The sequence below is a fragment of the Bos javanicus genome, chromosome 20 (genome assembly GCF_032452875.1).
Source record: "Bos javanicus breed banteng chromosome 20, ARS-OSU_banteng_1.0, whole genome shotgun sequence".
NCBI lineage: Eukaryota > Metazoa > Chordata > Mammalia > Artiodactyla > Bovidae > Bos > Bos javanicus.
In genome coordinates this window covers 51,902,655-51,929,397 of record NC_083887.1, presented here as the reverse complement: position 1 = coordinate 51,929,397, position 26,743 = coordinate 51,902,655, and the positions used below count along the sequence as shown (strand labels likewise).

At 35.5% G+C, this 26,743-nt stretch overlaps 1 long non-coding RNA gene across 1 annotated transcript in view; it reads left to right on the top strand.

Annotated features, from left to right (window-relative positions):
* The window catches only part of LOC133233724 (uncharacterized), a 327,664-nt gene that overhangs the window by 293,720 nt on the left and 7,201 nt on the right, over positions 1-26,743 (top strand). The gene's annotated exons all lie outside the window — the stretch shown is intronic.

Here is a 26,743-nt window from a genome sequence, read left to right as displayed (position 1 = left end):
TGACTGAAGCGACTTAGCAGCAGCAGCAGCAGCTTTACAAGTACACATCGTGATTATTATAACTTTGGAATTCATTTACAGAGAAGGTAAATATGTATAATTTCTAAAGCATTCTGTCACATTGTTGCTGTTGTTTAGTCACTAAGCCATGTCTGCATCTTTTGTGACCCCATGGACTATAGCCCACCAGGCTTTTCTGTCCATGGAATTTCCAACCCACTGGAGTGGGTTGTCATTTCCTTAACCAGGGGATTTTCCTGAGCTAGGGATCAAATTCTTATCTCCTGCATTGGCAGGTGACTTCTTTACCACTGAGTCCCCAGGGAAGACATTCTCTCATGTAATGCGTACATTACAGTATTTCATGAGCATCTGCTTTGTAACAGAAATTTGTTGATTTAAATATTAATGCAAAAATTGATAATAGGAACAAGAGGGCAATTGTATATTTGGAATTGTACAAATGGTTAAACTGTTGAAGGTCAGAAGAAACATCTTTAGTTGGATAAGGCAAATCTATAAGTGGAAGGAGCAGCTATTAAGTTAATACCTATGGGAGAAATGTCATATAGTTTTAAAAATGCTTTTAAATACCATACCTCTAGGAATATTGTATATGTAGTTTAAAAATATAATGTGGAACATAAACATGGAAAAATAATTATTTATTAGTGATTTAAAGATTTGATGTTAATTTCTATATAATTTGAACAAAAGAGATATTCATACAAACCCATACACAACCAATACCTTTCCTTGTTTTTGCTGCATTTACGTAATTGAAATCTGACTATAAAAATGTTTTGGAAAACTGCCTTTATTCAATAAGAAAAGATCACAAATATATTTAATTAGTAGCTATATTTTTATCTCCTTATTTGAATTCAGTTCAGTTCATTCAGTTGCTCAGTCATGTCCAACTCTTTGTGACCCTATGAATTGCAGCATGCCAGGCCTCCCTGTCCATCACCAACTCCTGGAGTTCACTCAAGCTCATGTCCATCGAGTCGGTGATGCCATCCAGCCACTCATCCTGTCGTCCCCTTCTCCTCCTGCCCTCAATCCCTCCCAGCATCAGGGTCTTTTCCAACGAGTCAACTCTTCATATGAGGTGGCCAAAGTACTGGAGTTTCAGCTTCAGCATCATTCCTTCCAAAGAACACCCAGGACTGATCTCCTTTAGAATGAACTGGTTGGATCTCCTTGCAGTCCAAGGGACTCTCAAGAGTCTTCTCCAACACCACATTTCAAAAGCATCAATTCTTCGGTGCTCAGCTTTCTTCACAGTCCAATTCTCACATGCATACATGACTACTGGAAAAACCATAGCCTTGACTAGACAAACCTTTGTTGGCAAAGTAATGTCTCTGCTTTTGAATATCTAGGTTGGTCATAACTTTCTTTCCAAGGAGTAAGCGTATTTTAATTTCATGGCTGCAATCACCATCTGCAGTGATTTTTGAGTCCCCAAAAATGAAGTCAGACACTGTTTTCACTGTTTCCCCATCTATTTCCCATGAAGTGATGGGACCAGATGCCGTGATCTTAGTTTTCTGAATGTTGAGTTTTAAGCCAACTTTTCCACTTTCCTCTTTCACTTTCATCAAGAGGCTTTTTAGTTCCTCTTCACCTCTGCCATAAGGGTGGTGTCATCTGCATGTCTGAGGTTATTGATATTTCTCCCACCGATCTTGATTCCAGCTTGTGCTTTTTCCAGCCCAGCATTTCTCATGATGTACTCTGTATAGAAGTTAAATAAGCAGGGTGACAATATACAGCCTTGACGTACTCCTTTGCCTATTTGGAACCAGTCTGTTGTTCCATGTCCAGTTCTAACTGTTGCTTCCTGACCTGCATACAGGTTTCTCAAGAGGCAGGTCAGGTGGTCTGGTATGCTCATCTCTAGCTAAAATAAAAAAATAAAATCATCCAGCTTGTCATTTATTGGTGTGAATATTCAAATTGTCAACTTATTTATAATTCAATTTGTTATACTTCAATGCATTGAATTTTATTTGTTATAATTCAATGCATTCAATGCATTCAATTTCTAATAAATTGAATTAGTTATTGTCTTATAAAGACCTTTGCACATATATATGGACATTCCTAATAGGTATATTCTTGACAGCAGAATTGCATAATCAAATAGTAAGAGTATCAGATACCAAGTAATACAATTATCAATACATCAAACATGTATTGATAAGGATCAAAACAGTAATGCTTGCTTTAACTTTTAAGAGTCAGACAGAGAGATAGAGATGGGAAGGGGAAAATGGTCAGGTCTACCTCTGGAAATTGATTTGATTTAAGTCAAGTAACAGGAACTTGACCAATCTGTGATATCACAAACAACCATGAAATAATTATGAAATTGATAAAACAATGACACATGTACAAAGGGAAAAATATATTTTGATAATTTGAATGCAATAAATCTTATAAAAATCTGTAAGATAAATCACAGCTCAATTTAAGCCACTGAATGGTTTCTCTTCTTAGGAATGAAAAACACCTTGTACTGCAAATTTGAACTAAATTATTTTCTACTCACCTCACAGCTAACAGAGTTGAAAATTAAGTGAATTTCAAGTGAAGTCAGGTGAAGTCATTCCATATTCATGATTCAATGTCTACCAGACAGAAATAGGATTATTTAAATTAGAATTTTGAAGAGTGTAATGGAGAACTATATTAATGATTTGTGAAAAGTGACCCGATGGTTTGAAAATGACACAAGTAAATAATGTCTAGTGAAAATCTGGTTCTCATGTGGATGTTTCTACAGAGGCTTATGTCGACTTAAACGATAAACTGTGCTTAAGGAAAAGACTTGAGAAATGTAAGAAAAAGTTAATTAACCCATGCCAGCCAATTTATTTTAATTGCATTCATCCTTCCCAGTTTAAAAATAAGTTCTTGAGAGATGCTTCTTTCATTTTAAATTGAAAGCGCTGAGCATGCAGTCTTAAAGGCACCACTCTGCATTATTAACAGCTCAGTGACTTTATTTTCAATTTTTTTTCTAATTTAATCCAATGGGAGTAAAGCATGTGACATTATACCTGAAAAATTTATGAAAACACATTTACTGACAGCTACACTATATATATTTTCTATATATATATATGTACATTATACATTGTATATGTAATGTGCAATTACTTATGGTTCTCAAAGTAATTAAGTTTATATTTATATAATAAAGGTCATTGAAATCAGTTCTAATATTTCTTCAATCCCCACTTCTCTTCTAATAGAAAACTAGCAAGATCTAACTCCTTTATTTCTGCTATATTAAAACGAGTCTTTTGGACTGATCTCACTTTTGTTAGCCATTAAAATGTTAGTGCAATTAAAAAAGAGAAATTATACCTATACTTCAGGAAAAATTGTATATATTTACATAGTTTTTCATCAAGTGAAGTATTTATAAAGCCATTATTAAAGATTTATAAAATAAAAATTAAGATAAATAAAACAACTGCTATGAATATTTCCATTATGCAAACATCATTATAAAAACAACAGTTTGATGCTTGTCAACATCTCTGAGAGTTCATATTTGTGTGAACATGGAGTGCATTTGCAAAACTTCAGTCTTTTGAACAAATTTATATGTAATTATATTCCTTGGCATCATATTCATTATATTTTGCATGCCTTTAAGTTTTGACTGAACATGGGTTTTTAATGAGTACGTAGCTACGATGAGACTGTTGGATGGCATCACTGACTCGATGGACATGGCTTTGGGTGGACTCAGGGAGTTGGTGATGGACAGGGAGGCCTGGCGTGCTGTGGTTCATGGGGTCACAAAGAGTCAGACATGACTGAGCGACTGAACTGAACTGAACAGAACATTTCAATACATGTACAGGTTATTTAATGTGACATAACTAGATTCTAAATATTTAATTTGTTCAGAAATGTGCTAGTCTAGATATCATGGAAACCAAATGATGCAGTGATAGAGGAGAGAGACCTTTGTTTAAGAATCACCTTTCTGCCATTTAATGATCATTTGATTTTGGATATTTTATTTTATTTACTATGGGTATTGAATTATTCCTTGGTAATAATTTGTATGTCTAGAAAACTATGGGAGCCCTTAGTAAAAAGAAGTTATCTACTTGCTGTTTCCCAATTCAGAGAACAGGATTCAGCATATAATTGTCATTTATTCAAAGACTAAAACCTTTATCGCTTCCCTGGTGGCTCAGTGGTAAAGAATTGGCCTGCCAATGCAAGAGATGCAGGGCTGATACTTGTGTCAGGAAGATCCCCTGGAGAAGGAAATGGCAAACCACTCCAGTGTTTGTGGGCTTCCCTGGTGGCTCAGACCGTAAAGAATTTGCCTGCAATGCAGGATACTTGCATTCAATTACTGGGTTGGGAAGATCCCCTGGGTGAGGGCATGGCAACCCACTCCAGTATTCTTGCATGAGAAATCCCATGCACAGTGGAGCCTGCCAGGCTACAGTCCACGCTGTCGCAAAAGATTTGGACGTGACTGAGCAAGTAAACACAGAACATCAACAATATTTCTGTCATCACACATAATTACCATTTCTTGTAAGAATATTTAAAATCCATCTTCTAAGCTACTTTTATTATACAATACTGTTAACTGTAATCATACTGCCGTACATTCAGTTCATTTCAGTCACTCAGTTGTGTATGACTCTTTCTGACCCATGAACTACAGCATACCAGGCTTTCCTACCAGGCAGTACATTGGATCCCCCAAATTCCTGCATCTTACAACTGAAAGACCTTGAAATGAATTCATTGAATAATCTATAAATTGATCAGTAAGATGAATAAAACTCTTTTCCTGTGTACCATTGATTCAACCAATAATGTAATCCAATATTTATTTTCTATACAACAAAACTATGAATGATTACCTATAAAGATATTAAGATCTTAAATAAATTTATGATATGATGTAGGTAATTGCTGGGCAATGTCATTTTCTATGCATTCCTTCAGTTTATAAGATAGCAAGATGAATTGTCTCCTGGCTCTTTTGCTATGCTTTGTAAGTCACATTCATTTTTATTTAATTATCAAATCAATTTGTTATAATGCAAATTCAGTAACTGCTATAGAGAATGTGAGAGACTATCATATTAAGGTACTAAAAATCAAATAATTACCTTTTCTTTGTGCTTTGACACTCTATCTAATCCTTCAGCCACTTATTCATAAGAACATAATAGTAATATTTATCTATCCTATTTCACAGTGATTTTCTGGGTAACATATGATAGGATACCAATGAGTATAACTAAAATACAATACACTATTATATTCATTTATTAAATTCATATTTCAGATTAATTTAGCAGTTTCTAATCATGGTATGGTGGACGGCTGAGAGCAAATGCCTGGTACAGACTTTAGCACTCACTGATGTTTGGAAAAGAACTTTCAAGTGAAGGCTTTAAAGAATTTTGTGTGAGCATGGAGCACATTTGCAAAACTTCAGTCTTTTGAACAAATAATTTATATCTAATTATATTCCTTGGCATCATATTCATTATATTTTGCATGCCTTTAAGTTTTGACTGAACATGGGCTTTAAATGAGGACATAATATTTCAATACATATACAGGTTATTTAATGTGACATGACTAGATTCTAAATATTTAGAGAAAATATTGAGAAAATCATTTAAAATGAGAAAATATTTAATGAGAAATACCTAATGAGAAAATCATTTAAAAGCTTGCTAAGTATGTCAGCATTTATTGGCTGAAAGTGTAAACTAAATTAGACCTAGCTAACATCTAAAACACCATACACCATGAGTGTGAAATATTGCTTATGCTTTTCTTGAGAGAGAGTGAAATTGCTGAATATGAAGTTTAACGTAGCAATGTATGACAGAATTGATGATATACATGATATTGTAAACTATTTGAAAAGAAGTATCTTTGACATGATAGACATATGTGCTCATGTAAATTTTGTTCGTAGAAATTTATGTTAGTCAGGTAGATGCCACTGGAACAGGCCCTTACAAGAATTATTTCTCACAGCCTTAGTTATTAAGCCCCTTATGTCTTTCCCATCATAAAATGTCCAGTTCTAGCAAGATGTTGAAGTTGGGAACAGTAAGTGATTTATTTTTTTCTCAAGTATCCTCAAATAATGAAGGGTAATTAGTACTTACTGCATATGTACAGATATTTATCAGTACCTTAGTATATGACTTATTAAGCACTACTCTTAGAAATAATATATACTGTACTAGCTATGGAGCTTCCCTGGTGCCTCAGTGGTAAAGATTTCACCTGCTAATGCAGGAGATACGGATTTCATCCATGGGTCAGGAAGATCCCCTGGAGAAGGAAATGGCTACCCACTCCCAGAATTCTTGCTTGGAGAATCCTATGGACAGAGGAGCTTACAGGGCTACAGTCCAAGAAGTCACAAAGAGTTGGACGTTACTTAGCAAGTGAACAACAATGACGACAGCTATAGTCTATAATTATCTCATGATTTTTTAATAAATTTCATATTCTATAAGTAAATACTGACTAAACTATAATATTATTAACAGTCTTTAAAATCATATCAATATGTTTCATTCTGAATGATGCTCCAGACCTCACTTAAGCTTTCTGTAATATGTGGAATATACACTCTATTAGTTTTTTTAGTTTAAGCTGAATTCTGAAAAATATATTGATCTAAATATTTCGGATAGAGAATGGTGAATTAAGTGTTTCATAATTAGCTTACAAAGTAAGTGTTAGTCCAATAAGTGTTTTCCCCAAACATTTAACATAGAAATATGTATTTCATATTCAGTTCTGTTCAGTCGCTCAGTCGTGTCCGACTCTTTGCGGTCCCATGAATTGCAGCATGCCAGGCCTCCCTGTCCATCACCAACTCCCGGAGTTCACTCAGACTCACATCCATCGAGTCAGTGATGCCATCCAGCCATCTCATCCTCTGTTGTCCCCTTCTCCTCCTGCCCCCAATCCCTCCAAGAGTCAGAGTCTTTTCCAATGAGTCAGCTCTTCGCATGAGGTGGCCAAACTACTGGAGTTTCAGCTTCAGCATCATTCCCTCCAAAGAAATCCCAGGGCTGATCTCCTTCAGAATGGACTGGCTGGATCTCCCTGCAGTCCAAGGGACTCTCAAGAGTCTTCTCCAACACCACAGTTCAAAAGCATCAATTCTTCAGCGCTCAGCCTTCTCACATCCATACATGATGACTGGAAAAACCATAGCCTTGACTAGACGAACTTTTGTTTGCAAAGTAATGTCTCTGCTTTTCAATATGCTATCTAGGTTGGTCATAACTTTCCTTACAAGGAGTAAGCGTCTTTTAATTTCATGGCTGCAGTCACCGTCTGCAGTGACTTTGGAGAGATTGTATAAAAATATTAGATGTATGCGTATGTGTGGAGCCTAGTCATGTTGTAGAATCCATGAGTCCAAATGCTGTAAAATCATATAAGAATGTTATAAATTATGCATAATACATAGAAATATATAATATCCTATATCAAGAGAACAGTGTAAGAATATCTTGCTATTTTTCTTCAGTTCTTAATAAGAATGTTTTAACACATATTTAATGCAAGGTCTAGATTGTTTATATTTTAAAATTTTTGTTATTATGAGAACTTTTTGTTTAATAATTTTTAAATGACTGTGCACAAGAAAATAAATGTATGAATAAATGTTTTTTCTATCTAAAGGTACTATTTTAATATATATATTTTAGTAGGAATTCAAGAATTTTAATGAGAAACTTTAAAGAGCCAGAATTTTTTATCTTTGTTTCTGGTGCTCTTAGCAAAGTCATTCTCGACTCTGGAACTGAAAATATTATCTTAATAAAGAATAATAATTTACCTTTTAAAGTATATCTTTATGAAATTTATTTCATGTTGTTCCTATTATGCATGTAGCCTGTATTGCAAAGAGAGCTGATTATTATTTTAAAATTCCTGGCCTCAAGGATCTCATCAACTTTAGGAAAATAAGTATAATATGGACTCTATGATATTAAAAGTTTGCTGTCATAAAAATCTCAGATAATATTTTGGAAAAAAGATTCCTATTTCTTACTTGAGATTTTCATGTCAGGAAAAAAGAAGGAAGCAACTGTAACTATCTCTCCTTAGTCTGTACATCAAGCTTAGAGCTTCTTCTTTGTATACAAGAGAACCTAAGTTTCTGCTCCTCACAATTCTAAGACTTCCTGTAGACCCTCAGGAGACAAAAACAACCTCAGGAACTCAATTAATCACAGTTCAAAAAGATATTTGAAAAAGATAAGATCCAATTTTCATTTAAAAATCAGATCCATATATGCTGTTGGAAAAAAGTGAAGTCACACTATTCAATTGAAATAAAGTGTGATAATAAAGAGCTGCAAATTGGTCAAGTGAGTAAACATTAAACTAATGTGTGTGTGTGTGAATGTTTGTGTGAGACTATGTCTATTTCTCTGTCTTCCCCTCATTATTTCTTCATGGATAAATGTTTGGCAATTTATAAATGCCATACTGAAAAGTTTGTTTAGCTGAGAAACCCTGTTAATGAATTCTTCTTTACTTACTATTTTAAATTAACTTTTATTGGAGTATATTTGCTTTACAACGTTGTGTTGTACAACAAAGTAAATAGGTCGTATATATATATATCTCTCCACTCGTTTTTAGATTCCCTTTCCATCTGGGTCACTGGTCAGCAGACTTCCCTGTGCTACTGTGATGTAGAGTAGGTTCTCATTAGTTATCTTTTATATATAGTTATGTATATATGTCAATCTATTTTTGCCATTATTTAGAGGTATAGCAAAAGCAGGTAATAGGTCAGCTCCATAAATTCAGAAGTATATTAATATTATGAAATCAATGTAATGGAGAAAGTAAAAGTATATGTGATTCAACTGTGTATATATGTTTAATAAAGCATTATGTATAAATTGTGTATTTCTATACAAAGATGTCTTGTTGTTCAGTCACTCAGTTGTGTCAAACTCTTTCCAACTCCATGAATTGCACATGCCAGGTTTCCCTGTCCTTCAACATCTCCCAAAATTTGCTCACAAACATGTCCATTGAGTCAGTGATGCCACCCAATCATCTCATCAATGAGTCGGCTCTTCCCATTAGATAGCCAGAGTATTGGAGTTTCAGCTTCAGCATCAGCCCTTCCAATGAATATTCAGAGTTGATTCCCTTTAGGATTGACTGGTTTGATCTCCTTGCTGTCCACAGGACTCTCAAGAGCCTTCTTCAACACCACAATTTGAAGCATCAGTTCTTTGATGCTCAGCCTTCTTTACGGTCCAACTTTCACAGCTATACGTGACTACTGGAAAAACCATAGCTTTGACTATACGGACCTTTGTTGTTAAAGTACTGTCTTTCCTTTTTAATATGTTGTCTAGGTTTGTTATAGCTTTTCTTCCAAGAAGCAAGTGTCCTTCAATTTCATGTGTAAATATGTAGATTAAAATAATTCTATTCAATTATTTATATTTCATTTTGTATTACCTTTAAAATGATGATAATTTATCTGTACACATGGTAAGGTTTTTATTTTTGGTATGATTTTGTCAGTATCTGTTTTGAATAGAATTGGTTGGTAAATATTGTGTATGCACTTGCTATTTTAAAACTAATCAATTATCTAAAACTTTCTTCCTGGGATTTTATAAAAATCATCTGATTTATTGCCTTTCTGATGGCCAATTATTTGTGCCTATGTTACTGAATTGATTGCCTGGACTCATTTTGGGTTCCTAGCCTGTGCTCAGACTCCTTGTCTCAGCTAGGGAGTTTCTTTTTCAGCCCAGATTCTCAGTCAGTAATGAAATGGATGGTAAAATGGAACTGTACAAGCTTTATTCAGTGACCAAAGATTGGAGAAGCCAGAATTTAGTTTGTAAATCAACTTCCCAACCCAATTTAGGGAGAGACACACAGAGACACCACTAGTTAGTCCTAAAGGAAATCAATCCTGAAATTCATTGACAGGATGGATGCTGAAGCTCCAGTACTTTGGCTACCTGTTGCAAAGATCCAACTCATTGGAAAAGAGCCTGATGCTGGGAAAAATTGAAGGCAACAGGAGAAGGGAGTGGCAGAGGATGAGATAGTTAGATAAGACTGACTCAGTGGACATGAATTTGAGCAAACTCAGGGAGGTAGTGGAGAACAGAGAAGCCTATTGTACTGCAGTCCATGGACTAGCAAAGAGTAGAACATGACTTAGTGACTGGACAACAATAACATCTACATATATAGGAAGGTCAGGGCTAAATGAAGGGAATTAGAGAATAGGAGGAATATTCATGAATTATCCAATAACAAGGGTGTAGTTTGGACCCAAAACTGGTGCAGTACTCCTTTTATCCCTTGTGAAGGCTTTTCAGGTTGTTGTCTTGGTATTTGTCAACTGTCACTGTCCTGGTGCCTGTATAATTTAGCTAACATATTAATATTACTAGTGTATAATGAGGCTCAAAGGCTGCTGCTGCTGCTGCTGCTCCTAAGTCGCTTCAGTCGTGTCTGACTCAGTGCGATCCCATAGATGGCAGCCCACCAGGCTCCGCCATCCCTGGGATTCTCCAGGCAAGAACACTGGAGTGGGTTGCCATTTCCTTCTCCAATGCATGAAAGTGAAAAGTGAAAGTGAAGTCGCTCAGTCCTGTCTGACTCTTGGCGACCCCATGGACTACAGCCTGTCAGGCTCCTCCACCCATGGGATTTTCCAGGCAAGAGTACTGGAGTGGGTTGCCATTAATATCATGAGTGTATAATAAGGTTCAAAGGCTACTGGAAGTCAAATCTTCTGCTTGGGCTAATCGGTTCTAACCAGTTCTTGCTTTTCTCTTTGCAGTGGCAACTGAAAAAAAAAAAAAAAGCACAAGCTAAGCTGAGAATTGTGTTTTATTTAGAGGACAAAACTGAGGACTTAAGCCTGAGACACTGCATCTCAGATAGCTCAGAGAAACTGCTCCAAAGAGGTTAAGAGAGGAGACAGTATATATAAGAGTTTTGCAACGAAGTAGTCATAACATCAAAAAATTACTGTTAATTTAAGAAAACCAGACACCTCATTTTAAGGAATTATCACTACTCTATATATGGGAAGATGCAAGAGTATGCAAGTTGTAAGGCTCACTGAAATCATTCATGAGATATGCACCTCATCTACCTAGGATCAATATCTTCTGCTTTCTCATGCTGAGTCTCCTCAGGGTGCACCTTCAGGGGTGAACTGAAGCAACTGACTGCTTGATTGGCAAGTTGTTGTTCAACTGCTCAGTCATGTCTGACTCTTCAAGACCCGAAGGACTGCAGCATGCCAGGCTTCCCTGTCCTTCAGCATCTCCTGGAGTTTGCTTAAACTCGTGTCCATTGAGTCTGTGATGCCATCCAACCACCTCATCCTCTGTGTTCCCCTTCTCCTCCTGCCCTCAATCTTTCCCAGCATCAGGGTCTTTTCCAATTAGTTGGCTCTTCCCATTAAGTGGCCAAAGTATTGGAGCTTCAGCTTCAGCATCAGTCTATCCTGAGTTTCCTTAGAACTCACCATTAGATGGCTTTAACATGATGGCTTGATGGCTGTAGCATTCTTTGTGTGGCATGCAACATTTTTTTTCATTGACAGCATCTTCCTTCTGAAGTTTAGATAAGACCAATTGGCTTCTGTTTGGAGCGGGGGCAGAGTTATGATTCTGGGGAAATAATCTTGGTAACAACCCACACATACACTATTCTAATTATTTTCTTCCTCTAAATCATTGTCCTGAAAAAGTTTTGATATATTTCAAATAAAGTGGTCATCTCTCTTATATTCAGAATAATAATATGGTTACATATTTTCCATTTACATTAATTATAACTAATAATGTATCAACTTTTTGAAATAGAAACCTGGTATTAATAAATTTTATTCTTCACATTAAAAAATTGCATTTAGTATATGCATGCTAAAGCGAAGTATTCAACAATATATTTCTTTCTAGAATTATTCCTAGCTTCAGCAAGGTATTTTTTTCAACTTTTCATATCCATAAATGTGTTATAGATAACTGATTTTAAATAATTAAAGGAAATTATATTATATAATTGGAATTCCTAATATATCTATAGTATGTATATGTACTATGTATATACTTGAATATATTCTCATTCAAGTAAGCACAACATGATAGAAAATGCAAACAATGAACATATTTGTGAATCAATTCTGCAGATCCTAATAGAGTTTGGTATTTTATTAAACTGGAAGACAAATACAAATTTTATAGAAATATCACTATTGTCTTTATTAAGATTTTGGTTTTTTACCCCTAGAGTTAAAAAAGTAGTAGTTAGCCAATTATTTCTGTCACCAGCAATTCTAGTCATATGATTATACATATAGTAGCTGTGACACATTCATCTAGTATTGATTAGTCTATGAAATGTCGTTCTGAAGTTGAATTAATGATCTGGTAGCAGGATTTTCATCAAAATGGAACGTTTAGAGATATTGAAGAAATAGAAGCACAAGATATAAAGGCAGCTTATTTTTATTTAACATGGATAATTTGGGTCATTTTTTATCTACAGTTTTGTATAGAGAATGATGAAAACCTCTTCAATTAAAAATGAAAATATAATTATATGAAATCTTATTTTTTCACATATAATCAACACAAACATTTTAATTCCAAAGATATTACAGTTAGTTCACTTCAGTTGTTCAGTTGTGTCTGACTCTTTGCGACCCCATGGACTGCAGCACGCCAGGCTTCCCTGTCCATTACCAACTCCCAGAACTTACTCAAACTCATTTCCATCAAGTCAGTGATGCCATCCAACCATCTCATCCTCTGTCGTCCCCTTCTCTTCCCACCTTCAATCTTTCCCAGTTTCAGGGTCTTTTTCAATGAGTCAGTTCCTCACATCAGGTGGCCAGAGTATTGGAGTTTCAGCTTCAGCATCAGTCCTTCCAATGAATATTAAGGACTGATATCCTTTAGGATGGACTGGTTGATCTCCTTGCAGTCCAAGGGACTCTCAAGAGTGTTCTCCAACAACACAATTCAAAAGCATCAATTCTTTGGCACTCAGCTTTTTTTATAGTCCAACTTTCACATCCATATATGACTACAGGAAAAAAACATAGTTTGACTAGAGGGACCTTTGTTGGCAAAGTAATTCTCTGCTTTTTAATATGTTGTCTAGGTTGGTCATAACTTTTCTTCCAAGGAGTAAGCGTCTTTTAATTTCATGGTTACAGTCACCATCTGCAGTGATTTTGGAGCCCCCCAAAATAAAGTCTGTCACTATTTTCATTGTTTCCCCATCTATTTGCCATGAAGTGATGGGACCAAATGCCATGATCTTGGTTTTCTGAATGTTGAGTTTTAAGCCAACTTTTTCACTCTCCTCTTTCACTTTCATAAAGAGGCTCTTTAGTTCTTCTTTGCTTTCTGCTAGAAGGGTGGTGTCATCTGCATATCTGAGGTTATTGATAGTTCTCCTGGCAATCTTGATTCTAGCTTATGCTTCATCCAGCCCAGCATTTCTCATGATGTACTCTACATATAAGTTAAATAAGCAGGGTGATAATATACAGCTTTGACCTAGCCCTTTCCTGATTTGGAACCAGTCTGTTGTTCCATGTCCAGTTCTAACTTTTCCTTCCTGACCTACATTCAGATTTATCAGGAGGCAGGTCAGGTGGTCTGGTATTTCCATCTCTTGAAGAATTTTCCAGTTTGTTGTGATCCACACAATCAAAGGCTTTGGCGTAGTCAATAAAGCAGAAGTAGATGTTTTTCTGGAACTCTCTTGCTTTTTCGATGATCTACTGGATGTTGGCAATTCTGTCTCTAGTTCTTCTGCCTTTTCTAAATCCAACTTGAACATCTGGAAGTTCACGTTTCACGTACTGTTGAAGCCTGGCTTGGATATTTAACAAATATAAATGAAGATATTTAACAGTAAGCCTTTATATTTTACTGGATATTTTTGTGGGTGTCTTATCATACCTTCAGTTTGAAATGGGAATAAAATATTTTACTTGCATATTATGTATGTAATATATATATATATATATATATATATATATATATATATATATATATATATACAACAAGAAATCAGAAGATTTTCACAACATTTCCAGAGCAAAATAGTTTAAACAATATATTGATATCTACCTGGAAAATGTGTATAGAGTTTATGACAGTATATTGAATCAGATTTTTAAAAAATCACCATAAGGTCATTAAAATACTATGCAGTAATCATTAAAATAACCAATATTACAAGGATAAACAACTCATCAGTTTATATGTGTATTCAAATAACTTACTTATAACATCTTATGCCCGAAATAAGACTTATCACGCATTTCTCCATTCAATTTCTATGTTATTGAAGTGAAAGATGAACCTTAAAAAGCTTTAGGAGATTTATTTTGCTGACAGTTTGGTTGGCTACATAGTTGAAAAGTTTTCACAGTGAAAAATAAGACTATATTATAAAAGTATCATTACTTTTGTTTTTAAAAGTTTTGCAAGCTCACAGGAAGCAACAGGAATTCCCAAAGAGAGAATAAAAACAATAAAAATAGGGGCAGAAAACAGGTGGGTGAGCATAATCCGGCTTCACCATTGAGAGCAAGTGCACATCCCAGGCAGGTGCCAGATGTTAACAACCACATCAAAGAATGATAAATTTGGTTTTGAGTCACTATGGTGGGGGGGAATCAATTGAAATTGAAACCTAAAGATTAGGCTTTTATGGAAAGAACATGCTAAATAAAAGGGAGAGCTTCAAGACATAAAATTAACTTTTCAGAGAAATACTTCAAGAATAAAATTGTTTTCTTCTACTTTTTGAAATATTAGATAAAAGATAATCATCATTTTTGCTAAGGACATCTATGATGAGAAGTTGTGTCACTCCAAGTGTGTAGACACATCATGAGCTATTCCTGTGGTGAAATACTATATAGCTATGAATATTAACAAATTGCTCCTCCACTCAACAGCATGGCTTAAAGTGGTGGAAACAAACTTAATAGAAGACAATATCAAAAGAGTATGTTTCTAACAGCCAGCTTTATGATGTTTGAGCAATGACAAATCATAACAATTAATTACAGAGTGAGGAAAATTTGTCTTGAAGCAAGATAAAGACCAGAAAGTAAGCCTAAAGTGGGTTTCTGGTATTCTCCTGGTTGCATAGAAAGTTTAATTTATGAAAATTCATCCACATATGAATTTTTGATCTGTATACATTTCAACATACATATTGCTATTCTAGAAGTTCTTCTTTAAATAAAAAAGGAAGACTTCAATATGAAGTATGATCTAAGTGATCATATTTGTTATGGTATCCTAAGATCCACTGGTGATGGATATATTTCCACTAATGAAGTTATACTCTCCACCTTGTTCAACTACCTGCAGTGGTTTCGGTTCAAAATTTGCAATCAAGATTTATAATCAAACTCACAACACAAAACGAGCATCTCCCTACTTTAAGTTTTAAGAAAGAGTTCACGACAGGTGACAGTGTAGCATGCAAACCAACAGCATAAGTGTTGACACGCGGAGGTGCAAAGTCCCATTGCTCGTTTCCACTTTGACATACGATCATTATGACTACAGTTGAATATTTGCCCACACTATTCAGTGATGACTTACCAGTTTTAAGCTGGTCATATATCTTGAGGCACCTGCTCACCTGATAACTGTCTTAATTTGATCAGTCTTTTTTGTCCTTTTTTTAAAAATTTTATTTTATTTTTAAACTTTACATAATTGTATTAGTTTTGCCAAATATCAAAATGAATCCACCACAGGTATACATGTGTTCCCCATCCTGAGGTGCATGGCTTGAGCATAGCCAGTTTCCTTGAAAATAGCTCCCTCTTGTGTTTCTATCTAAGTTAACAAGTCTTATCATACCCAAGTCTTTTCATACCCAAGGTGAGCCTCCAGAAAAATCCTTTCTACATCCAATTCACACCAAATCCAGTTTCCAAAGCCCCCCAAACAATCTCACTTCATTGGGATAAGTGATAGCTGAGTCATGAGAAGTGCTGAGGACCTGTGGTAATGGTGAAATTCAAGTAAATTATATGCACCCTCAAGAAATGAGTGTTCTGGGCAATGGTTCGTTAATCATATCCAGTGATGTGTTTCAAGATACATTTCAATCAATGTGCAAAAATAGCTTTGCAGAATTATAGTTTCTGAAGCTCCAGAAACAAATTATTACTGATTTTTAAATGTTACATCACCAATATTCATAATTTTGGACATTATGCTGATTCCTTCTATAGCCACTTTCATAAAGGTCCATTCATAATCATATGTGGCCTAAGAACAAAGCAGAGTCTGTTACAGTAGCAGGCAGTAAAACTCCCTTGGCTTTGAACCCATGCAGTTGTCCAAAAAAGATTCCATCCTGGTTCATGGCCATATAGTGCACCAGCTGCTCATTGCCTGTCATAGACCATACAGCCTAGCTCTAAGGTAGTAGTTCTTTTAAGATTATAAAAGAAACAATATGATAACACAACCAATAAAATGCTACACATGTGATAAATTAAACTGCTTTAATGAAACAATTCATCAAGAAATGCTTGTTGATGTCTTTCTCCAAATTATTCAAGTTGTCTGAGGGTAAATCTTTGAATTTGGCTTCAGCTGCATTCTCCTTTGCAGTGAAAAGACATCTTGAGCTTCTTCCAACTTTGACCATAAGTCAGCCCTACAGCTAACAGAAATGGCCAAGAAAAACATTATTATGCTTTGGGAAGCTAAGTTAGAAAAGGAATAATAATTTCCTTCTCTAGTTTTCTCATCCATCTATAAACCTCCTTTCAATTAACCCAGTTTCTTCCTACCACTGCCCCAAAGTACCACCTGTGAACCTAAATTTTAAATCCCTGATACTGAAACCAAAAACCCACAGGAATAGCTTTGCCATAGTTTCTATTTTACATATTTCCAGGAAGAAAGAACATGTTTCAAAATATAATGGATTTATGAAAACAAACCAAGTTTATCAGTTTTGCTATCAGTACTTTCTAATTTTCTAAGATGTATATTTGTCCTTTTTATTTAACTCTATATTACAAAAGCTTTATAATTACAAAAAGGCAACATGAAATAGTACAACAAATTTGTATATACTCCACACTTGGATTATCCTAACACCTTACATTAGACTCATCCATATGATACCATTAACCGATATTGATATAAAATTATTATTAACTAAAATTCATTATTTATTTAGGTTGACTTAGTTTTTTCTTAATTTTATTTTTTAATTCCAAGATCCCAAATTGAATTTAGTGGTCCTGTCTCTCTAGGATCCTCTCAGTTAAAATGGTAACAGATGTTTTCCTTGACTTTGGCAGTTTTCAGGAAATCTGGGCAGGTATTTTGTAGAGTGAGCCTGAGTTGGAATTTGTTGATGTTTATCTCATGATAGACTGCTGTTTTGGATTTTACAGAGGATAACCACAGAAGAAAAGCATTATTGTTATCACACTATAGCAAGAGTACATATTATAAACATGGCTTAACACCCCTGATGTTAATGTGGAGTTTATCAGGTTTCTTCACTGTTGAATTAATCTTGTTGGCCTCCTCCATTATTTTCACTAGGCTTCCCAGGTCGTGCTAGTGGTAAAGAATCTGCCTGCTAATGCTGGAGATGTGGGTTTGATCCTTGGGTTGGGAAGATACCTTGGAGTAGAAAATGGCAACACACTCCAATATTTTTGCCTGAAAAAAATCCCATGGACAGAGGAGCCTGGTGTACTATAGTCCATGGGGTCATAAAGAGTTGGACATGACTGAGTGACTGAGCACATCCTTTCCATACTATACTCTTCATGACAAAGTGATTTTCACACTCGAAAATTAAGGAGTTGTTTCAGCTCCTTAAAAATGAAGAATATACCTAAGTTATTTAGAATTTTCTATATGGGAAATTGTTTATTATCCACCATTTATTTATTAACCATTTACTTATAATACTAAAGTCACCTGGAGATAGATAGATTATATATATATATATATATATATATATATATATATATATATATAAAATATATTAAGGTTTAAAATGTAAACTATTTTATTTTTTGGCTCAAATTTTCTAGTTTTAATTGTTTGGAAATCTCTATGTTGGCTTCTATATCCCTTTGATGCACTGCCAACACTTTTTCTTTTCCACTTATATGGGCTTTCTTACTTTGGCAATGCAAGATGCTCCAAACTCACTTGTTTTCTCCCCCAGTCCTAGAATCAATCATTTCTCCAGGGGCACTGCCTAATTTCTTTTGTTGGTAAATGATACTAGAAACCGGGATCTTTTTCTAAGTGGGCTCATTGATCCTGCGGTATCACTGTCTCTAGATTTTCTCAGCCGATAACGCAAGGAAATACGTATCTATGTACTAACCTATATACATATACACTCCTTCTCTATATCTATCTTCACAGGTATATGCATTGTTGCAATTATTTTTCTAATACCTTGCTAGGAATTTTTGTCTATGCTCCTGACAGCTATTGCTCTGCAGGGTTTCCCCCACACACACTTGTAATGTCTTTATTTAAAAAATTGTTAAGTCAAAGTGGAGAAAATGCCTTAGATAAGACACTGTATAACGTGTTCTTTGAATGGGATACTTATGCTAGGAATGCAGATATGTGTATGAGCATGACTGGCCTGGGTGTGAGTCCTTGACTGGTTCCTAGAAACTGCAATGTACTGGTGCAGGGAGGGCAAATTATCTCGCTCCCTCAGCCTTGGAAAAACCATCAGGCAAAAATCTTATAATGGCCTATGGTCGATTTGAAAGATAAAAGATTTGGATTTGGGATTAGAACTATACTCTCAACCCTTGATCCTTCAAAACCTGAGTGAGTAACAGGTTATCTATCCATCATGTGCTTAAATGACCACAACATTAAGAGGCTGTGAGAATAACTGGTTAATCTGAGGCAACAGTAGGTCAAGATTATAGAGATACTATTCCAAGCAGGATGACGAGCTGCCCAGAGGACTGAACGTAGTCAAGAACTTACCTGAAGTTGTTTACCAACTTAAGTTGTTTGAAGTGTGATTCCCAGCCTCTCTTGCAAAAAAAAAAAAAAAAAAAAAAGTGGTTTTCTGCTAATGAATTGAGCAGACATTTAATATTTTACATACTTTTTGAGCTGTGTAACTAAATATTTCCATACTTGACATTTTGTTTTATTATGTAATTCATAAAATGTTGACGTGTATAACATTAGCTCAACCATATATTCATACTGTCAGGGAACTTGTGGTTATAGTTCTGTGGGAGAAATAATTTGTCAGTGTTCACCAGCTTGTAAAAATCTGGTGCAATAGCTTAATCATGAAATGAATGATGAAATGCAAAAAAAAAAACCAAAAAAAAACAACCTTCAATTATTACCAAACCAGTAAAAGATGCCCCAGAGGCCACTAGGGTCCTTTCTAGAAGACTCAGGAGGTCTTCTGATCAAGCCTCATAGAGGCTACTTTGTCATTTTTGTTGATTTAGATTAACTCTATGAGTTGGCAATTGAATAAGCTGTTTGAGAAATATTTGTTGAAAATCTTAGGGAATTATCATTCAGTTTCTCACCAATAAGGACCTCATCATTGCATGCTGTATGGTAAGTTGCTTCAGTTGTGTTCAACTCTTTGAGACCCTACGTAATGTACCCTGTCAGGCTCCTCTATCAATGGAATTATTCAAGCAAGAATACTGGAGTGTGTTACCATTTTCTCCTCCAGGGGATCTTCCTGACCTAGGGATGGAATCCTAGTCTCATGTCTCCTGCATTGGCAGGTACCACTAGCACCACCTGGAAAGGCCCATCTCATCTTTAAATGATGGAAAATATCTCACCATTAAGTATCTGAAGCCTCATATCCATTTTTCCCTAAATGCAACCATTGTACTGGAGAATCTATTTCACCATATTAATTGACCATTGTCAGCCAGTAATATGTATATACTTTCACAGTTTTAAGTTCCTCCTTGACTTATTTCTTTGAGAAGAAATACATCATGATATTATATCTATGATACTCTCATATGCTAGCAAAGTAATGTTTAAAATTCTCCAAGCTAGACTACAACAGTATGTAAACCAATGACTTCTAGATGTTCAAGTTGGGTTTAGAAAAGGCAGAGGAACCAGAGATCAAATTGGTAGATCCTCTGGTTCATAGAAAAAGCAAGAAAATTCAGAAAAAAAACATGTATTTTTGCTTCAATGACTAGGCGAAAGCCTCTGACTGTGTGGATCACAACAAAATGTGGAAAACTCAAGAGATGGGAAAACCAGACCACCTTACCTGCCTCTTGAGAAATCTGTATGTAGGTCAAGAAGCAACAGTTAGAACTGGACATGGAACAACAGACTGCTTTCAAATTGGAAAGGTGTATGTCAAGGCTGTGTATTGTCACCCTGATTATTTAACCTGCATGCAGTGTACATCATGCAAAATGCTGGACTGGATGAAGCATAAGCTGGAATCAAGATTGCTGGGAGAAATATCAATAACCTCAACTATTCAGGTGAACCACCCTTATGGCAGAAAGTGAAGAGGAAGTAAAGAACCTCTTGATGAAAGTGAAAGAGGAGAGTGAAAAAGCTGGCTTAAAACACAGTATTCCTTGAAATATGTATAATATCATATATGAAATGAGTCGCTTGTCCAGGTTTGATGCATGATACTGGATGCTTGGGGCTGGTGCCCTGGGACGACCCAGAGGGATGGTATGGGGAGGGAGGAGGGAGGAAGGTTCAGGATGGGGAACACATGTATACTTGTGGCAGATTCATTTTGATATATGGCAAAACCAATACAATATTGTAAAGTTAAATAAAAAAAAAAAACAGTATTCAAATAACTAAGATCATGGCATCTGGTCCCATCACTTAATGGCAAGTAGATGGGGAAACAATGGAAACACTGACAGACTTTATTTTTCTGGGCTTCAAAATCACTGAAGATGGTGATTGCAGCCATGAAATTAAAAGACATTTCTTCATCCTTAGAAGAAAAACTATGAAAACCTGGACAGAATATTAAAAAGCAGAGACATTACTGACAAAGGTCCACATAGTTCAAACTATGGTTTTTCTGGTAGTCATGTATGGATGTAAGAGTTGGACCATAAAGAAAGCTGAGGAATGAAAAATTGATACTTTTGAACTGTAGTGTTGGAGAAGACTCTTGAGAGAACCTTGGACAGCAAGGAGATCAAACCTATCAATTCTAAAAGAAATCAACCCTGAATATTCATTGGAAGGACTGATGCTGAATCTGAAGCTCCAATAGTTTGGCCACCTGTTGCAAAGAACTGACTCATTGGAAAAGACCCTGATTTTAGGAAAGATTGAAAGCAGGAGGAGAAGGGGATGACAGAAGACGAGATGGTTTGGTGGCATCACTGACTCAATGGACATGACTTTGAGGTAGCTCTAGGAGTTGGTGATGGACAGGGAGGCCTGGTGTGTTGCAGTCCATGGGGTTCCAAAGAATCATACATGACTGTGCGACTGAAGAAAACTGATTATTTTGATAATGAATCAATTTTATTTTTATAATGATGAAATTCAAATTTGGTTTCTGGATTCAATAAGCTTGCAAATTCAGATATCTGCCTGAATGGGAGGATGATGATGTAGAGTACAATATTACAAAAAAGTGGATTTTACTTCATTTTCTTTTATAGTTAGAATAAAATAGGAAGCATTCAGCAGGCTTCTGTAAGAATACCATTCCCTTTAGACTGTGGGACTTACTGAATAGCTTTCATCGTGTCTGATAAAGTGTAGGGTAAAATGCATTAATTTATTCTAACCACAATAATCAATAGTTAGTCCTTCTGAGCCATTTATTTATTTATTTTTTACAGACTACTCAAGATAAATGAGATGCAATTTGGTGAACATTAGAGCCCTTTCTTTCAACATGTCTCATTTAAAGCTGATATTTCCTTCCCCTGTAAAATGTGATACTACTTAGTTGTATTCTGATGTAAAGTTTGGGAAATTTTCAGTTTTCTCATGTGGTATGACCAACGGAAAGTAAAAGTCGCTAAGTTGTGTGCAACTCTTTGTGGCCCCACGAACTGTAGCCTACCAGGCTCCTCCCTCCATTGGAGACAAGAGTACAGGAGAGGGTTGCCATTTCCTTCTCCAGGAGGTCTTCCAACCCAGGGATTGAACCTGGTCTCTGCATTGCAGGCAGACGCTTTACCATCTGAGCCACCTGGCAAAGCAGACACTTGCCCCAAATCCAACAAGTAATAAAATGGCAAAGCCTTTTAAATCTCACTCCTATCTCAGCTATGCATTAAATGAATAAGTGATGACCTGTAAGGTCTGCTTATCTTTCTTGTTTTGCACTGTATTAGTTCTCTATAGCCTCTCTGTCTTCCACTACAGCATCACTTTAGCCACCAGGACCTACATTTAGTTTGCTTACAGCCCCCTGACATTTTCCATCAGGTACTGAGGTGCATTGTGCACTTGTTGGCATTTAACATTATCCTCAGGTTTTCCCATTTAGACAACAGCAAATGCTGCAAATGATCCTTAATCTCCTGCTGACTTTTAGGCAAATAGGTTCTAGACCTCAACTCAATCATCTTTCTCTCTCCATCATAATAAATTGAAAACATGAAATAACCTGTTCTAACACCCAGTTTCCAATCTTATTCACTGTTATTGGATTTACATGGTTCTACCACATTTGTCCTTATTAATGTATCAGTGACTTCTGTATACTTATTTTTCAATCCTCATATTTCTTGATTTCAGTCAATCTCTCATTCTTCTTTAAAACTGTTTCCTCACATTCACTTTCCTATTTGGTTCACCTTACAATCTGTGCACTTCTTTGGATCTCCTCCGCCTTGTTTATTGGTGCAGAATATTCATATCCCTCTAGTATACACTGAGAGTCTTTTCTTTCAATTCTTTATTCTCTTGATAATTATGTTGGGGACTCAGCAAATTTTCTCTGTAAAGGACCAGAGAGTAAATATAACTAGAAAATGAGTTTATCGTGTGGGTTGTCTGGTGTTTGTCATAATTACTCAATTCTGGATTGTAGTGTGAAAATAGCATAAACAGTGTATAAACTAATGGGTATAGCAATTAAAAAGTAGCATATCATTTAGAAAATATAGTTGGCCACTGATCTTGTTCAATATTGAGAATTTTATTTGACTCTGTACTATTACAATATAGGTACTTTCTAGCCAAAAACACTTTTGTTATCTGTACTCTTTTTATTTAACAATGTTCAATGAGCCCACTATCACAGAATCTTAAATTCAAGATTTCAAACTATAATTATAATTTTCTCTTTCAAACTTTATTTTATGGCAGAGAAAAATTATGAGTTTTTTCTTATGTTTTTCTGCATCAACTGTTTAAGCTTGGTTTCAGTTTAATGATGATTTGGTGATTTCTCCTCAGTTTCTTCTTCTCTGCCACCTTCCTTAGCTAGCTCAAACACAAGTTAGAATAGATTTGAAATAACTGCATAAGGAAAAAGCCTTCTGATAAATTTTATTGAAGTTTCCTGTTATCTGTTCTTATAATGAACTGTACAAATTTATTTTTACACTCATCAAACCTCTCATTACATATGCAGTAGTTGTCTTTCCAACTTTGAATATATGTTAAAATCAGAGATGATGGCTCTCTTGTTACTAGATTTTCTATTGTAGAGAATCCAATGAAAAGAACCCATTTTCAAAAATATATTGAATAAATGTATATATTTTTTAAGGTTTCCCAGGTGGCTTAATGGTAAAGAACCTGCCTGCCAATGCAGAAGCCACATCAGGTTTGGTCCCTGAGTCAGAAAGATCCTCTGAAGAGGAAATGGCAACCTACTCCAGTATTCTTGCCTGGAAAATTTCATGGACAGAGAGGCCTAGAAGGCTACAGTCCATGAGGTCACAAAGAGTCGGACATGACTGTGAATGCACATGTGTTTTAAATAATGAGTTGTAATCTGGTAAGTTAGATTGATAAAGCTACCATAGCAAAATACCACAGACTGCACAGACTGGGTGTCATATACAACAGAAATTTATTTCCTCACAGTTCTGGAGGCTAGAAGTTCAAGAAATGGAAGGGTTAGTTGCTCTGAGGGCCATTCTTCTCAGATTGCAATTATCTGTCTTTCTCTGTGTATGCGCCCATTCCCAGTAACTTTTGTGTCCAAAGTTCCTCTTTTTTAAAAAAGTTTTCTTTTTGCCTGTGTCACCGGTTGTAATTAATTGCATTTAGGTTGACATAAAGAGATGGGAATACCAGACCACCTGACCTGCCTCTTGAGAAACCTGTATGCAGGTCAGGAAGCAACAGTTAGAACTGGACATGGAACAACAGACTGGTTCCAAATAGGAAAAGGAGTACGTCAAGGCTGTATATTGTCACCCTGTTTATTTAACTTATATGCAGAGTACATCATGAGAAATGCTGGGCTGGAAGAAGCACAAGCTGGAATCAAGATCGGTGGGAGAAATATCAATAACCTCAGATATGCAGATGACACCATCCTTATGACAGAAAGTGAAGAGGAACTAAAAAGCCTCTTCATGAAAGTGAAAGAGGAAAGTGGAAAAGTTGGCTTAAAGCTCAACATTCAGAAAACGAAGATCATGGCATCCAGTCCCATCACTGGGAAATAGATGGGGAAAGAGTGGAAACAGTGTCAGACATTATCTTTTTGGGCTCCAAAATCACTGCAGATGGTGACTGCAGCCATGAAATTAAAAGATGCTTACTCCTTGGAAGAAAAGTTATGATCAACCTAGATAGCATATTCAAAAGCAGAGACATTACTTTGCCAACAAAGGTCCGTCTAGTCAAGGCTATGGTTTTTCCAGTTGTCATGTATGGATGTGAGAGTTGGACTGTGAAGAAAGCTGAGTGCTGAAGAATTGATACTTTTGAACTGTGGTGTTGGAGAAGACTCTTGAGAGTCCCTTGGACTGCAGGGAGATCCAACCAGTCCATTCTAAAGGAGTTCAGCCCTGGGTGTTCTTTGGAAGGAATGATGCTAAGGCTGAAACTCCAGTACTTTGGCCACCTCATGTGAAGAATTGATTCATTGGAAAAGACTCTGATGCTGGAGGGGATTAGGGGCAGAAGGAAAAGGAGATGACAGATGATAAGATGGGTGGATGGTATCACCGACTCGATGGACGTTGAGTTGGAGTGAACTCTGGGAGATGGTGATGGACAGGGAGGACTGGCATGCTGCGATTCATGGGGTTGCAGAGTCAGACACCACTGAGCAACTGACCTGAACTGAATCAATGATTAAGATTAAGTTTATACCTGTTTTTTTAATTATGAAATTATGATAACACATTTGCAAGTATGGAGACTTGGAAAATACAGGATAAAGCTACATATAGTCTCACTATATTAAAACTATTTTAAATAGACATATTAAGATTTGTAGTTGATGTTTCTATATCAAACTCTCAAAAATTAATAGAACAAATAGGCAGAAAAGTAGAAGGATATAGTAGGCCTGAAAAGCACTATGAATCAATTCAACATAATTAAGATTTATACAATTTTCACACAACAGCTGGATACAAATTCTATTCAAGTTCCCATAGACTATAAACCAAGGGACACGGGAACATATCCAGGGACAAAAAATAAGGTGAAAAAAATTTAGTGGTCTAAAGTTATTTAAATCATATAGATTCTATTCTTTTATTATTGTGTAATTATGTTAGAATTTAATATCAAAAGATTTGAAAATAGCCCACATATTTTCAAGTTCAATGTGACATTTGCCAAGAGAGATCTTTGACTTAGTCATTGAAAACCAATAAAGTGAAAAGACTGAAAAAAATCAGAGGGAAATTGCAGAGAAGAAAACATTTAAATGAGAAATTAACATCAAAATGAGAAATTAATATCAATGATAATTTGAAAACCCCACGTATTGGACATTAAATGTCCACTTTTAAATTATGACTGTATCTAAGAAGACATAACAAGGAAAATCAGAAATATTTGTAATAAAATAAAAATGAAAAGAGAATTTATCAGAATTTGTTGCATGCTGCTGAGGTTGCTCCATTCAACTAAATACAATGTAGATTACTGAATAAGGTATGAAAACAAATAATGGACCCTAACATAAAATTTTGTGAAGTTTGCACAAAATATGTACTTTAGTTAATAATGCTATATCACATAAAATTCCCCCCTTTTCCTGCAACATAATATTTTTTTACATTCTCAGATTCAAAGTTTAATTTCTTACAAGAATACCAGTCATAATGCATTAGGGCCCATTCTATTGCTTTATTTTAACTTAATCACTTCTTTAATGTAATATAAGTGAAAATTTCAATAAGTGAATTTGGGAGATGAACAGAAATTTCTCCATAATATCTGAGAAATAAAATCAAATGTAGATGGTAAAGTATACACTGGCCTTTTTTTTTTTTTTTTTGGTCTAACAATCACTCTAGAGAATGAGCTCTCAAGGACAAGGCCACGTGTTATTTTCCTTCTCTCTGCACCTGTAGCCTGGTACCTGTAGAGAATTAAAAAGAAAAAAAACAAAGTTTGCTATACTTAATTAAATTGAATTAAATGCAAGGTTGTAAAGTAAGAATTTTTTATCAATGAACAATTGATAAAAT